The following is a 6,000-nucleotide window of genomic DNA, read 5'->3' on the forward strand; positions in this document are numbered from 1 at the left end:
TCGGGCGAAAGCCGAATTGTTCCGGTGGGGTCAGGTTGAGCTGTTTGTCGACTCGGTTTATCCTAGAGAGAATTACCCTCTCTGTCAGTTTCGACAGGGAGTCGAGAAGGCTTATGGGTCGGTAGGAGTTTGGAGAGTGGGTGTTTTTGCCTGGTTTGTGGATCGGGATGACTATGGAGGATTTCCATTTGGTGGGGAAGTATTGGTGGCGTAATATAGCGTTGATTATGTAATGAAGTTGAACTATTGTTTTATTGGGAAGGTTTTTTAGTAAGATGTTGTCTATGGTATCGGGGCCTGGGGATTTGTTGGTTGGAAGGGTTTTTATTTGTCGCTTGATTTCGGTTGGGTTAGTGAGGACTTTGTGCAGGATGTTTCGCGGTATGGGTGAGGGACTGTTACGGTTTATTTGCTGTCCTGTTTTTACCGTGGTGTGTTGGTCTTGTGTCATGTTTGTCGTGTCTGTTTCGTGTACTGATGCAAAATGTGCTGCGAATACCTCAGCTTTTTCTTTGTTTGTTACGTGTTCGGTGCCGTTGTGCAAAAGTGTGGGGTAATCTGTGTTTTTGTTTTTTAGTTTTCTTAAGAAATTCCAGATGGAGTTGTCTCTTGCATTTAACTTGGTTAGTTTGTTTGTCCATGTCTGTTGTCTGTAGGTGGCAATCTCGTGCTTTATTTCTTGTCTGAGTTTGTTGTATTCGTTTTTGTCTTGCTCGCTTCTGAGTTTATTCCACCTCTTTTTGTGTCTGTTTTTGGTATTAATCTTATCGCGCACAGACTGGGGAATATCGTCCGACGGTGTGCTAATTTTTATAATTTTCGTTGTTCTGTTCCTTGCTTTGATTATGTTGTTAACGAGGACTTTTATTTGTTCATCTATCGTATGCTCCGAGCGAATGTCACTGTCTATTTGGGTGAGGTCGTTGAGTATCTGTCTGAATTTGCCCCAGTCTGTGTGTTTGTAGTTATACGTTGTTCTGACTGGTTGTGTGTGGTTTCTGCTGGCAATTTCAACGCATACTGGGACGTGGTCTGAGTCTAGTTCGTGTATGACGTAGGGTTGTGATAGTGATAGGGTTACATTAGGACATAACACGAAGTCAATTGTCGTCGGTGTGGTGCCGTTGTCGGGGTAGTGGGTGCTTTCTTCGAGGTAAAGCATCAATGTGTTTGTGCTCAGGACGTGGTTATAGATTGTGATGCCATTGACGAGAACTGGTATTTTCAACGTGGTATGGCCGTTGCCATCAGTTTCTTTTTCACAGGTGGTTTACGAGCAACGCATATTAACTGTTAGACATCAATTTTGAGTCAAGAATGATTTCAAAGGACCACAAAGTTTGCAGGATATTACTCACTTCGACATAAGTATAACATTGATTGTTATTTTGAAGAAGAAGAAGAAAAAAAAAAAAAAAGAAATATTCGTCGGACTACCTGTTTGCTTAATGAAGCATCCAAGTGTGAAAAACTACCTGAAACCTTCCCTACCCGCATATAAATAAAGTTCATTATCGCCGTTGATCAGTATATTTTATTCCGTTCAACCATGCCTTTCGTTACAACGCTATTCCATTACTGCAAAACCCTTTTCTTTGTCTATCCGACCGTCGGCGAGGACAATGTCGATCGGAAGTCAATGAAACGCACCAGAGAGAATTACAGCGAAAACGAGGACGGCGAGTTTTCAGAAGGCGTTGTTGTAAAAAAATTAAAATTGACACGGGACATGGGCACATCGACCGAATCGATGTCACCAAACATTAGATTAACGAGCGTATCAGCTAATATTTCAAAAGCACCTGGTCCGATTCGGTCTGTTTCCCCTGGACCACGATCAAAAGCCGAAACGGTCGTCGTTTCTTCCCGAAGGGGAAAACAAACAGCGGAGACGCCTAAAAAAGACGAAGTACACGTTAAAAAGAGTGTTGTTCTCGACACTTATCGTCCGACACCGAGGAGAAGAGTTTTGACGCCTAGCAGACGCATCGTTAGGAAATTATTCGACGATTTACCAGATATACCGGTGACTGTGTCAGTTGAAAAGAGGGACACGGCTGTTTCTGCACCGTTGAAAGCGGAACCGATAAGGTATTCCTTGGCGGGACCGGTATTAAATTTACGATATTACAGGACAAACATGTATACAAATTTTCAAAAATAAAATAAACAGAAATAGTTACACGTAATAATTTAATTTAATTTAATTTAATAATAGTAATAATAATAATCATTATTATTATTATTAATTTAATAAACAAAAATAATGTATCATTTAGATACATATCAGGTTGAACGTGAGCGCAGACAAGCAGACAGGCGCAAGCGCACACTGAAAAATGTAAAATGTAAAATGTAAAATGTAAAATGTAAAATGTAAAATGTAAAATGTAAAATGTAAAATGTAAAATGTAAAATGTAAAATGTAAAATGTAAAATGTAAAATGTAAAATGTAAAATGTAAAATGTAAAATGTAAAATGTAAAATGTAAAATGTAAAATGTAAAATGTAAAATGTAAAATGTAAAATGTAAAATGTAAAATGTAAAATGTAAAATGTAAAATGTAAAATGTAAAATGTAAAATGTAAAATGTAAAATGTAAAATGTAAAAGGCAGTAAAATGTAAAATGTAAAATGTAAAATGTAAAATGTAAAAGGCAGTAAAATGTAAAATGTAAAATGTAAAATGTAAAATGTAAAATGTAAAATGTAAAATGTAAAATGTAAAATGTAAAATGTAAAATGTAAAATGTAAAATGTAAAATGTAAAATGTAAAATGTAAAATGTAAAATGTAAAATGTAAAATGTAAAATGTAAAATGTAAAATGTAAAATGTAAAATGTAAAATGTAAAATGTAAAATGTAAAATGTAAAATGTAAAATGTAAAATGTAAAATGTAAAATGTAAAATGTAAAATGTAAAATGTAAAATGTAAAATGTAAAATGTAAAATGGTAAAATGTAAAATGTAAAATGTAAAATGTAAAATGTAAAATGTAAAATGTAAAATGTAAAATGTAAAATGTAAAATGTAAAATGTAAAATGTAAAATGTAAAATGTAAAATGTAAAATGTAAAATGTAAAATGTAAAATGTAAAATGTAAAATGTAAAATGTAAAATGTAAAATGTAAAATGTAAAATGTAAAATGTAAAATGTAAAATGTAAAATGTAAAATGTAAAATGTAAAATGTAAAATGTAAAATGTAAAATGTAAAATGTAAAATGTAAAATGTAAAATGTAAAATGTAAAATGTAAAATGTAAAATGTAAAATGTAAAATGTAAAATGTAAAATGTAAAATGTAAAATGTAAAATGTAAAATGTAAAATGTAAAATGTAAAATGTAAAATGTAAAATGTAAAATGTAAAATGTAAAATGTAAAATGTAAAATGTAAAATGTAAAATGTAAAATGTAAAATGTAAAATGTAAAATGTAAAATGTAAAATGTAAAATGTAAAATGTAAAATGTAAAATGTAAAATGTAAAATGTAAAATGTAAAATGTAAAATGTAAAATGTAAAATGTAAAATGTAAAATGTAAAATGTAAAATGTAAAATGTAAAATGTAAAATGTAAAATGTAAAATGTAAAATGTAAAATGTAAAATGTAAAATGTAAAATGTAAAATGTAAAATGTAAAATGTAAAATGTAAAATGTAAAATGTAAAATGTAAAATGTAAAATGTAAAATGTAAAATGTAAAATGTAAAATGTAAAATGTAAAATGTAAAATGTAAAATGTAAAATGTAAAATGTAAAATGTAAAATGTAAAATGTAAAATGTAAAATGTAAAATGTAAAATGTAAAATGTAAAATGTAAAATGTAAAATGTAAAATGTAAAATGTAAAATGTAAAATGTAAAATGTAAAATGTAAAATGTAAAATGTAAAATGTAAAATGTAAAATGTAAAATGTAAAATGTAAAATGTAAAATGTAAAATGTAAAATGTAAAATGTAAAATGTAAAATGTAAAATGTAAAATGTAAAATGTAAAATGTAAAATGTAAAATGTAAAATGTAAAATGTAAAATGTAAAATGTAAAATGTAAAATGTAAAATGTAAAATGTAAAATGTAAAATGTAAAATGTAAAATGTAAAATGTAAAATGTAAAATGTAAAATGTAAAATGTAAAATGTAAAATGTAAAATGTAAAATGTAAAATGTAAAATGTAAAATGTAAAATGTAAAATGTAAAATGTAAAATGTAAAATGTAAAATGTAAAATGTAAAATGTAAAATGTAAAATGTAAAATGTAAAATGTAAAATGTAAAATGTAAAATGTAAAATGTAAAATGTAAAATGTAAAATGTAAAATGTAAAATGTAAAATGTAAAATGTAAAATGTAAAATGTAAAATGTAAAATGTAAAATGTAAAATGTAAAATGTAAAATGTAAAATGTAAAATGTAAAATGTAAAATGTAAAATGTAAAATGTAAAATGTAAAATGTAAAATGTAAAATGTAAAATGTAAAATGTAAAATGTAAAATGTAAAATGTAAAATGTAAAATGTAAAATGTAAAATGTAAAATGTAAAATGTAAAATGTAAAATGTAAAATGTAAAATGTAAAATGTAAAATGTAAAATGTAAAATGTAAAATGTAAAATGTAAAATGTAAAATGTAAAATGTAAAATGTAAAATGTAAAATGTAAAATGTAAAATGTAAAATGTAAAATGTAAAATGTAAAATGTAAAATGTAAAATGTAAAATGTAAAATGTAAAATGTAAAATGTAAAATGTAAAATGTAAAATGTAAAATGTAAAATGTAAAATGTAAAATGTAAAATGTAAAATGTAAAATGTAAAATGTAAAATGTAAAATGTAAAATGTAAAATGTAAAATGTAAAATGTAAAATGTAAAATGTAAAATGTAAAATGTAAAATGTAAAATGTAAAATGTAAAATGTAAAATGTAAAATGTAAAATGTAAAATGTAAAATGTAAAATGTAAAATGTAAAATGTAAAATGTAAAATGTAAAATGTAAAATGTAAAATGTAAAATGTAAAATGTAAAATGTAAAATGTAAAATGTAAAATGTAAAATGTAAAATGTAAAATGTAAAATGTAAAATGTAAAATGTAAAATGTAAAATGTAAAATGTAAAATGTAAAATGTAAAATGTAAAATGTAAAATGTAAAATGTAAAATGTAAAATGTAAAATGTAAAATGTAAAATGTAAAATGTAAAATGTAAAATGTAAAATGTAAAATGTAAAATGTAAAATGTAAAATGTAAAATGTAAAATGTAAAATGTAAAATGTAAAATGTAAAATGTAAAATGTAAAATGTAAAATGTAAAATGTAAAATGTAAAATGTAAAATGTAAAATGTAAAATGTAAAATGTAAAATGTAAAATGTAAAATGTAAAATGTAAAATGTAAAATGTAAAATGTAAAATGTAAAATGTAAAATGTAAAATGTAAAATGTAAAATGTAAAATGTAAAATGTAAAATGTAAAATGTAAAATGTAAAATGTAAAATGTAAAATGTAAAATGTAAAATGTAAAATGTAAAATGTAAAATGTAAAATGTAAAATGTAAAATGTAAAATGTAAAATGTAAAATGTAAAATGTAAAATGTAAAATGTAAAATGTAAAATGTAAAATGTAAAATGTAAAATGTAAAATGTAAAATGTAAAATGTAAAATGTAAAATGTAAAATGTAAAATGTAAAATGTAAAATGTAAAATGTAAAATGTAAAATGTAAAATGTAAAATGTAAAATGTAAAATGTAAAATGTAAAATGTAAAATGTAAAATGTAAAATGTAAAATGTAAAATGTAAAATGTAAAATGTAAAATGTAAAATGTAAAATGTAAAATGTAAAATGTAAAATGTAAAATGTAAAATGTAAAATGTAAAATGTAAAATGTAAAATGTAAAATGTAAAATGTAAAATGTAAAATGTAAAATGTAAAATGTAAAATGTAAAATGTAAAATGTAAAATGTAAAATGTAAAATGTAAAATGTAAA

The sequence above is a fragment of the Aethina tumida genome, chromosome 3 (assembly GCF_024364675.1).
Source record: "Aethina tumida isolate Nest 87 chromosome 3, icAetTumi1.1, whole genome shotgun sequence".
NCBI lineage: Eukaryota > Metazoa > Arthropoda > Insecta > Coleoptera > Nitidulidae > Aethina > Aethina tumida.